General features: G+C 37.1%; 1 non-coding gene across 1 annotated transcript; it reads right to left on the bottom strand.

Moving 5' to 3' along the window:
- Positions 1 to 3236: 3236 nt before the first annotated feature.
- Positions 3237 to 3310, bottom strand: TRNAN-GUU. Its single transcript has one exon. It is a non-coding gene; the product is annotated as a tRNA-Asn (tRNA).
- Positions 3311 to 10861: the final 7551 nt, after the last annotated feature.

Here is a 10861-nt window from a genome sequence, read left to right as displayed (position 1 = left end):
ACCCCACCATAATCTGAATTTCAAGAGGGGACGACTTCCCTACTCCTTTAAAGTTCATCTTTATGTGATGATAAGAGGAAATTGCCACAAGATTGATCTCGATATCTTTGAATGAATTTGAATTCAAAGCCATGGTGTTCATATTTGGCTGCTAAGTACCTCTCCAATGGCAAGGATCACAACCCCCCTCTAAAATATCCTGCATAACGGTCTTATTTGGTACAGAGAGACTTTCCGGCAGAACTTGGGCTAGACTTTGGTTGCGCAATGGTAAGCTGATTCGCTTCTGGGATGATGTTTGGCCGTGCCACTCTCCTCAGAGATGCATGCCATAATTTCTATCAATTCACAAGGTTCTCATCATCTCAAAGTGATAGACTACATGAAGAAGGAGAATAAAGTCTTCTTTCTTTCTCTCCCTATTCAACTGCCCATCCAAGAGCATTTGGCTGAATAATACTTGTAGTGTTTTTTCTGTTTTTTTGGCTATGGACAACTAAGAGAAAGATTATCTTTCAGCCCCAAAAAGGAGGAGAATCTCTTTTGCCAGCTCAATCCTTAAGAATTCTGTATGCCAATTCTACCTCAAAATCTCTGAAGGTGATCAGCCCCCTTCCTTTTTCAGTATCAGTAGATGAAGGATGCAAGTATGTATATTATCTCAAGGCTTCTTTTCTCTTGCTCTTCTAAATCCCATTTTGGCATGCGGTAATGTAATCAGGATTTCATCTCCATAATTCTTTGTTTTCTATGTATGTTCAAGCAATAAAGTTGAGTTCAAAATTCTGCCTTATTCCATGAGATCTAGAAGCACTTCTGCAACCTTCTCTCTCCTCCCTATCGCTGACTGATTGAAAAGGGGAATGCCAGCCTTCCTTATCAGTTGTCGCTCGATCGAAAGGATATAAAAAAAACATACGAAACCTTAGCTTCGCTGACTTTTTGAGGTATAACCTTCGCCACGACATTAGTGGCTTAGCTCTTCGCGCTTCCCACAGGCTTTTTTTATCGAGAGTAAGGGTACGGAAGATTGGTCCGTTCCGCAAAGCTGAGCTTTTCGGTTCGCTCCCCCGACCTTCTTACCAGTCTGCCTCCTTTCTCTTGATGGAATATAACAATGCCCGAGCTCCTGCTTTGCTTGAGTTCTTCACTGGCGCGGGCTGTCTCACTTATCCTGCTCCTAAGGTAAGGAGTCCTCTGTGTGTTAGAATCTTTAGGGGAATGAATCGCGTTGGTGTTGAGAATTGCTCGAGAATGAATTGATAGTGACTTTGCAAGGTTCTAGGGGTTCCCCTCTTCTTTATTTGTCGATCGAGCCGCTTTCCCTCATTCCACTCGTCCAGCCCTCTTCACGAACTTGTACAATCGATGCCACAAAGATAGCCAACTCGATTATCAAAGAAATAAGGAAACGGGCGACGATTTGACACCAGATATCTGGAGGTGTGGAAAGAGCTGCTGTGAAAAGCGGAAAAACCATAAAAAAACGACGATTGTTCGTGAAGGTTTCCACAGAAAGACCCCTGAGTTCTGGCAAACAGATCACAATTACAGGTACCTGGGAGCATACCGATAGAATGAACGAAATACGAACAGTTAACATAATTTGGAAGTGCCAAACATTGGGAACTACCCGGGGAAGAGTTAAGAACAGGAATAAAGAGAAGCGAGAACCACTTAAATAGAGGAATCGATTGTATTTCGTCCTTTGTTCTCCATAGCAACTGGGGATCAAAAAGCACCAAATTTGATGACTTATTAAGGGAAAGACAAAGTAAGAGCATGCTATTGAAGACATGTAGGGAAGGCCTCCGTTGATTGTGTACAAACTAAATACGAATCCAAAGGCAGGGTAAGAAAGGGTTTTGCTAATGGAGATATTAACTCTTCCGGGAACTAGTAACGCGTAAACCATGTCAAACCAAGACCGATCAATATCCGAACGAAACGGATTCGAACTTCTCCTAGAATAGTTTCCGGTGCGAAATGAAATTCATAGGATATGGTTGAGTAATTCAAAGGATATATAGGATTCGATTCATTACATCGAAAGAAGGCTTTTTTGTCAATATATTGAGTTGATAGCTTGGTACCCAAAATCAATGATTGTGATCCTCATTGTGTACATAATGAGTGTTAGGATCGACCAAAGAAATTGTTGGGGTATAGGGCACAAAAGAGTTTCCATTGAATGCAGACAGGAACCCTTTGATTCTCTAAGCAAGCTGGTTTTGAGTTATTGTTTCAGCACCCTAATTCTCTTGTTGGCTCGGATACCATGAAAGAAAATCGAGAAAAAGACCTGAAAGAAAGAAAACCATTTTCAAGAGACAAACTCCACCAATGAATCACTTTCGTCCTCTCTTCTTTTCTTCATTCCATGCATTCCACTTTCAAAGCAAAGAAGTCAAAAAAAGAATCTAACACTAACAACGTCTAATTGAAGACTTTCAACGCTCATGCTATTTTCAAGAGCTTTCAACATAGAGTGGAGACTCCATAACGTACACAAAGAGTAACTGATCCATGAATATCGTCCTCTGGTCTTGTTCCCCACAACAATGGATAACTCAAACTCTGACCTTGACCAGTTTGTAGTGGAAAACCTCGATGACATAATCCTTTATAGTCACTCACAGGAGGGTTGGAAACCTGAGTACTGTGTTCCGGGTGTAGTAGGAAAAGAAGCTGTACGTGAAACGGTGCTCAGACGAAAGTGCTATTTCTTGGCCATTGGATCAGCAAGGGTGTGATTCAAATAGATCCAGAGAAGATTAGGGTGTGGACTAGGAAGTACCGAAGAAGGAGAGAGCAAGCAGAGCTGTGGTGAGGATGCTCGAAGCCATTTTAGATACGACAAGACAGCTCAGAAGGAGTAGAAAGTTGCCACAACCTAGGTAGGGCGGGGTTGCTTTCTAGTCAGCCAAAGAGTTAGGTTGTGGCAACTTTCTACTCAGCCAAAGAGTCCACCTTTTTACAAACAGATTAATTAAATAAAGGGGAGAGCGCCAGGACTGAGTAGAAAGTTGCCACAACTTAGGTAGGGTGGGGTTGCTTTCTAGTCAGCCAAAGAGTCCACCTTTTTACAAAAAGATTAATTAATAAAGGGGAGAGCGCCAGGACTGCCTTCCTGCAAAGGAGATAATAAGAAAAGGCAGTATTGATCAAACTTCCTTGGCATGAATGAGGAAGAAGCACAAGCACAAACAAATAAAGATTGCTTCACCACTCCCATTCGTTAGAAGGAGGGCTTGAACCTCCAACCTTGTGGTTAACAGCCACACACTCTAACCAACTAAGCTATTCTAGCTAATTATTTATTAAATCCAAGCCCACCAGTGACAGATATTATCGGCTTTTGTTCGTTACGTATCGCCATCAGCCTCACGATTTTAAACCGCATCTACTAGGAAGAGGTTTTTAGACCCTTGTAAGAAATGTTTCTTCCCCTCTCCAATCGATGTGGGATCGCATAAGCCACCCTTTCTGTGGGTTCAACATCCTCACTGGCACATCTCTTGATGATTAGTTCTGATATCATTTGTAAAAGTCCAAGCCCACTACTAGCAGAGATTGGCCATTTTAGCACATTATTTATTACCATCAGCCTCACAGTATTAAAAGCGCCTATTCGGGAGAGGTTTCGGCACCCTTATAAGGATTGCTTTGTTCCTCTCTCCAATCGCTAGTAGATATTGTCGGCTTTCGTTTATCGCCATCAGTCTCATGCTTTTAAACTGCATCTACTAGGGAGAGGTTTTTAGACCCATGTAAGAAATGTTTCCAGACCCTTGTAAGAAATGTTCTTCACTTCTCCAATCGATGTAGGATCTCATAATTCACTTGGGACCAGCATACCGCATCTACTAGGGAGAGATTTTCAGACCCATGTAAGAAATTTTTTCAAACTCTTGTATGAAATGTTTTTTCCCCTCTCCAATCGATGTAGGATCTCATAATCCACCCGGGACCAGCATTCACATTGGCACATCTTCTAGTGACTAGCTCTGATATCATTTGTAAAATTTCAAGCACACAGCTAGCAGAGATTGTCCATTTTGGCACATTATGTATTGCCATTAGCCTCACAGTATTAAAACGCGCCTATTAGGGAGAGGTTTCCTGATAAGGCAACCCTAATCCTAAGCCCAACGATCCAAACTTTTGTTGAAGCAAGAACCCTTGAATCAAAGTAATTAGCACCTCCTTATATGAAATTCGGATCAATCAAGAGATAAGGCTAGAATTAGATTACCTCTTACGATCAAAGATCTAGAAGTAAGATTTGGAAACCTTATTCTAAATTGAGTCACTCCACAATCGAACTTGATCAAGGCTTGATTGAATCGCTCGGATGCAGTTCTACCACAAGAAATGCTTGAAACTTAGAAATGATAAATTTGATACTCTGATTTTTAAGGGAAACGTCTCAATTTGAGATCTCAATTTTATTCATCCATGATTCTAATTTTTACATAACATATTGTGGGTAATTATAGTCTCCCGGTAAAAGATATTTGTGGCCGGGATTCAATCCAGATCTCCTTTAATCTCCACAAAAGACGAAGTCAATTTGACCACTTGACCATTACAAACTGAATAATAAAATCTTCTAACAAACTTTGATATGTTTGACTGGCTAAAGAGACGAACTTGAAATCTATTGGACTTTGTCTGTGTAGGTTCGAACATTGTTGTTGACATTCTTACTTATCATCTTCCTCCTCTCTAAAAGGATATTTAGATCAATTTTATATGCATTTTTATTAATTCTTTCAAGGACTTGATAAGGGTGCATTGTTATTAATTCTTTCAAGGACTTGAGAATTCTTATTAGTTCTTTCCTGCATTGTTATTAATTCTTTCAAGGATTTGATAAGGGTCATCCCCTCATGGATGTAACTTTGTCTTCCTTTGAGATGAGAATTTAATTCATTCAAGAACTTGAGAATTGTTATTAATTCTTTCAAGGACTTGATAACGGTCATCCCCTCTTGGATGTAACTTTGTCTTCCTTTGAGATGAGAATCGCACCTTCCGAAAATGTATCCAAACCCAGTCACCAGGTTCAAAAAATGATTTCCTTCCATCCTTTGTTGATCCTTGAAGCAACTTTGAAATTTTGTTTTCCTTGTAAAAATAAAAAATGATTTCCTTCCGTCCTTTGTTAATCCTTGAAGCAACTTTGAAATTTTGTTTTCCTTGCGAAAATAAAAAATGATTTCGTTCCGTCATTTACTAATCCTTGAAGCAACTTTGAAATTTTGTTTCTCAATTCTCTCCTTCACCACCTTGTGCAATGTTTTGATCAAGTCTGCCTTACTTGTGGCTGCTTCATTCATAAAAAATGAAGCAAATCAAGAGGGGTAAGTGGATGAAATCCATAAAAACTTCAAAAGATGAACAATGAGTGGTACTATGAATTGCTATATTATATGCAAACTCTACAAATGACAAACATTCGTCCCAAGACTTAATATTCTTAGAAATAATAGCCATAAGCAATGCTACTAATGTTCTATTAACCACCTCAGTTTGTCCATCAGCATGAGGATGACATTAGTTGAAAACAATAATTTGGTACCCAACTTAGCCCACAATACTTTCCAAAGGTGACTTAAAAATTTAGCATCCCTATCACTAACAATTATTATAGGGATTCCATGTAATCTTACTACTTTCCTAAAGAATAAGTCAGCAATATGTTTTGCATCGTTCGTCTTGTTGCATACAATAAAATGAGTCATTTTATTAAATCTGTCAACCACAACAAAAATACTATCTTTACCCATTTTCAGTGTGCCGTCAACCAAGAACAAAATTCATAGATATATTAGTCCAAGGTTCGTTAGGTACATTCAAAGGAGTGTACAATTCATTTGACTGTGATCTAGATTTAGCTTCTTTGCATTTAAAGCATTGACTACAAAACTTATGAACAACATGCTTCATTTTCGGCCAAAAGAAGTGTTCATGCAACATATTATAAGTTTTATTAATCCTAAAATGTCTCATTAAGCCACCACCATGTGCCTCTTTTACCAGCAAATCTCTGATAGAGCATATAGAATTACAAAACTTACTTTTCTTAAATAAGAATTCATGACACACATAATAATCCTTCACACAGTTGTTTTTGTAAGACAAGATGCATAAATAATTGCCAAGTCTTGGTCATCTCTATATACTTCTTTAATATGCTCAAATCCAAGAATTTTTGCACTAAGAGAAGTAAAAAGATTTTACCTTCTAGATATATTATCCTTATCTTACTTATATTTGATGACATACGAAAATGTTTCAATAAACTCCACCCACTTTGCATGCCTACGGTTCAGTTTGGTTTGAGCCTTAAGATACTTAGCTTTCATGATCAGAGTGGATCACAAATTCTCTAGCTCATAAGTAGTGTTGCCACACCTGCAATGTGCAAACTAAAGCAATTCTTTATCATAGGTAGAATAGTTCAATGCTGCCCCATTTAGTTTTTCACTAAAATACATTACGGGCTTTCCATCTTGCATCAAGACAGTACCTATGCCCAAACCACTTGCATCACCCTCAATTTCAAAAGTTTTATCAAAGTTAGGCAAGACAAGTAATGATGCATTGGTTAATTTATTCTTAAGCTCATTGAATGCATTCTCTTGCATATCTCCCCATTTAAAAACAACATTTTTTTCCGCTAAGTCATTCAACGGTGCAACTATGGTGCTAAAATCTTTTATAAATCTCCTATAGAAGCTAACTAACCCATGAAAACTACGAACTTCACTTTCATTTTTTGGTGTTGGCCAGTCCCTGCTTGCTTTAACTTTCTCCTCATCTACTACTACTCCATTTTTACCAACTATGAAGCCAACAAAGTTAACTTTTTCCATGCAAAAACTACACTTAATAAAATTAGCATAAAGTTTCTCTTTTCTAAGCGTAATCAAAACTAACTTAACATGCTCCACATTCTCATGCAAAGTCTTTGAATAAATTAAAATATTATCAAAATACACAACATGCTTTCCTAAATATCTTTCAAAACGGGATTCATTAAGCGCATAAATGTACTAGGAGCATTAGTTAACCCAAAAGGTGTAACAAGCCATTCATACAATCCAAACTTAGTTTTGAACGATGTTTTCCATTCATCTCCTACATGCATTCTAATTTGATGATATCCAGATTTCAAGTTAATCTTTGTAAATAATCATGAACCATGCAATTCATCAAACATATCGTCTAGCCTAGGAATACGATGTCGATACTTTACAGTGATTTTGTTGGTGGCTCTATAATCCCCGCACATGCGCCACGTTCCATCTTTCTTCGGCACCAATAAGATTGGTACAGAACATGGACTTAAACTCTCTCGTATATAGCCATTCTCCATGTACTCCTCTACTTGCCTCTGAATTTCTTTAGTCTCAATTGGGTTGGCTCTATAAGCTGGCCTATTAGGAATGACTACACCCAAAATGATGTCTATTTTATGTTTAATACCTATAATGGGAGGTAGTCCTCTAGGGACTTCATCTTAGAATACATCCTCAAATTTCTGTAAAAGAGATTGAAACATACTAGGCAAAGACAAATTGTTATTATTAGAGACCAAACATCCTTCCTAGTACATAAGTACAAAGATGGTTTTTTTTGAAAACATTGCCCTTCTAACCTCTCCAACTCTAGCCAAACAACTTGCATTCTTTTTTTTTTTTTTTTCTCAATTTCATTCTTTTTTTCACTATGTTTTTCTCTCCATTCTTCATCGAACTCTTTCTTTTTTTTCTCCAACTTTAATTGATCAGCAAATACATCTGCAGAACTCAAAGGTACAAGAGTGATTTTTCTACCATCTTTTATAAAATAATACCTATTCAAATAACCATCATATATGACCTTCCTATCAAATTGCCAAGGTTGGCCAAGCAATATGTCTCTAGCAAGCATTGGTAGCAGCACATCACAAAGAACTTCATCATTATATTTTTCCAAAGTAAAAGATATTAAAGCTTGAGAAACTACCTTCATTGTTCCACTGTCATTGAGCCATTGAAGCTTGCAAGGTTTAGGATGGTGTTGAGTTGAAATTTGCAACCTTTTGATCAGCATGGTACTTACGACGTTGGTACAGCTTCCACTATCAATTACAAGACTACAAGGAGTCCCCTTGACTAAACACCTTCAGTGAAATAGGTTGTCTCATTGATCATCAACATCATTCTCTGTAACTTGAGTTTTAAGAAGTCTTATGGTAACAAGTGTCAAATGACTCCCATCTTCTAGTTCCTCCTCATTCTCCTGGATTTCTTCTTCAACTAGCTCATCCTGGTCACTTTCCTCACTATCTGTGACAACTTGTCTATTCTTGATGATCATGACTGAAACGACCCTAAATTTTCACATACTTAGAGTCATTACTAACGTCTCAAGCTCATCTACAATGCAGAAATATAACTCTTACAAGAACATCATTTATAACGTAAACTTCAAAAAATGCTTAAAACAACTTCTTCTCTGAAAAACGTGGTCATGGTCTTACATGTTTAAATACGAAATACTTAAATTTAGAGAAAATAAAAAACAGATACAAAATAGTTTAAAACAATGAAATGCAAAACAACTTATTCTAACTTAAGACTAGAAATTTAAATATGAGTCTACCCTATGCACGTGCCACAGTCTCTGCTCGCGATGTCGTCGTCGTCCGTACAAGTAAGCCTTGCCTTTACCTGAAAAATGACGTGGTACACGGCCTGAGTATTTCAAAGAATACTCAATATGTGGTCCCATTATTGGGGGTCATGCAGATGCAAACACATGCAATCATGATTTTGGGACCTATCTCTAATCATCATAAGGGTGGCCTCCAGTCTCGGACAAATTGGATGTGTAGTACTTCCCTACACACGACTCACACATGTGAGTGTGAATCTCCAGGGCGCTCGCATACCCCCTGGACCCTCTGGTCAAGCTAATCTGTAGCAACGTCCGGAGGTAAGCGGAACCCCATAGTCATGCGCCTCATGAACACCCTCATCTGTGCGCATTCGCGCTAGTACACGTTCGCACTCATCATCGTACTGTACGCGTCCGCACTCATCATCTCTAGGGGAAGTAGCCCTATGCTTATGAACATACAATATGCATGTGGTCCCTCTAAAATCCATCATAACGTCTCTTCTGACACAACTCTCTAGTCTCATCTCTTTGTTACTCTAGGTAACACATACTTGTAGATATTTATATTAATATCATTTTCTTGCTCTTAAGGTTGTGTCCTATGTCAATCTAACGACGTGATGCAATATGGTACTTATCATCACATAGTATGCTCATTATGGAAAATATCATCATATTAAGGTAAACGTCACGCAATCATCATACTCATCATATTGCCATAAAGTGCATCAAGCATACCAAGTACATCATTCATATAACGTCATCACATCATTATCTAATGTCATCAAGTCATCATATAACATAATCATCTAACATCATCACGTCATCACATAACATTATCACATCATCATACATAAGACAAGTCTTTCGACCGAGCAGATAGTAAGGCCACTTACCTGATTAGCTTAGGTTGGTATCACCAATTTTTCAAGTTCAGTTTTGTTCTTTGTATCCAAGCCAACCTATATGAACCATGACATCGATTTTAATTTCAATTCTCTAAATTTTACAATGGTCCATGTGTTAAACTTCATGTGAACATTAGAGACTTTATGAGTATTGAATATTTATATATATATATTTCTCATCATCCTTTTTGGTCGGTGTATTTACTCTTTCAAATTCACCTTTCAAATTGATTATGTATGGATTTTAATTATGTTTACCAAATCTTCCCTTTCCTCTCTCTTCAATTCTTTTCAAAAATTTTATTTTATTTTTTCCTTTTCCTCTCTCCTTAATTCTTTAAAGACCTCCTTGTTTAGTTCTTTTCTTCTATGTCAGTTTAGTAAATGAAAATGGAGTTCTAATTCTAAATAATTAATGGTATATAGGAAAAGATCTATGATTTCATCTAAACATCTGACGTGATTTACAACGGGTAACTAAAATCTAAATAATTAGGTAAGGGAAAAGGAGATCGGATTCTAATTAATTGGACAAAGATTTTGATTTTCCTTTTTTTTTTTAATTATGTACTTTTGACCGTTTTCAACAAAGTCTGATTTTCTGTAAAATATCTTTCTAAATAATTGAAAAAGAGATGTGAGATAATTTTTTTATCTCTTGGAAAAGTTAAAAGAAAAAAGGTATAACTTACCAGTAACTCTTCTATCTCTTTCCCTTCCCTATTAAATTTGATTGAAATTAACTGTCCTTTCCAATTTTTCTCTCCCAAAATCTGGGATCTTTCCTTTTATCCTATTTTTCTCTTCCCAAAATCAGTCATTTTTTTTCTTTTTTTTGTTTTTGTGTTTTTTTTACATATCATTCTGTGGCTGTAGGAGGTGTTGGGGAGAGATATTTAGGAGGAGGGAGAGAGAGAGTTGCGATCATTTACCTTTTTTTTTTTAATTATTATTATTATTATTATTTATTTATTTAAAATTTTGGGATCGTTACAATTACTCTCTTGTTAGACAACCACGACTATATGACAAATTCCTTAACATTTCCAACATCTGATGTCTCTGTTTCTTTCTCAAACCTTCTTATATTCCTCGGCTTTCTCTTTACCCTTGGAGGTCTCAACTTTGTTCTTTTTGTCAATACCCTTGAAGGTCTCAACTTTGTTCTTTTTGTCAATCTCATACTCCCCACTAACTTTGAAATCTATCTTTTCAATATTTGCATTCTTTTTCCAAGTGTTGAAACTAGTAGACTTTGAAATATCATATCTCTTGGAGTT

Source organism: Cucurbita moschata, unplaced genomic scaffold, assembly GCF_002738365.1.
Source record: "Cucurbita moschata cultivar Rifu unplaced genomic scaffold, Cmos_1.0 Cmo_Scf00095, whole genome shotgun sequence".
In the NCBI taxonomy this organism is placed as follows: Eukaryota; Viridiplantae; Streptophyta; class Magnoliopsida; order Cucurbitales; family Cucurbitaceae; genus Cucurbita; species Cucurbita moschata.
The sequence above is the reverse complement of the archived record's forward strand: the minus strand, read 5'-3'. Positions and strand labels throughout refer to the sequence as shown.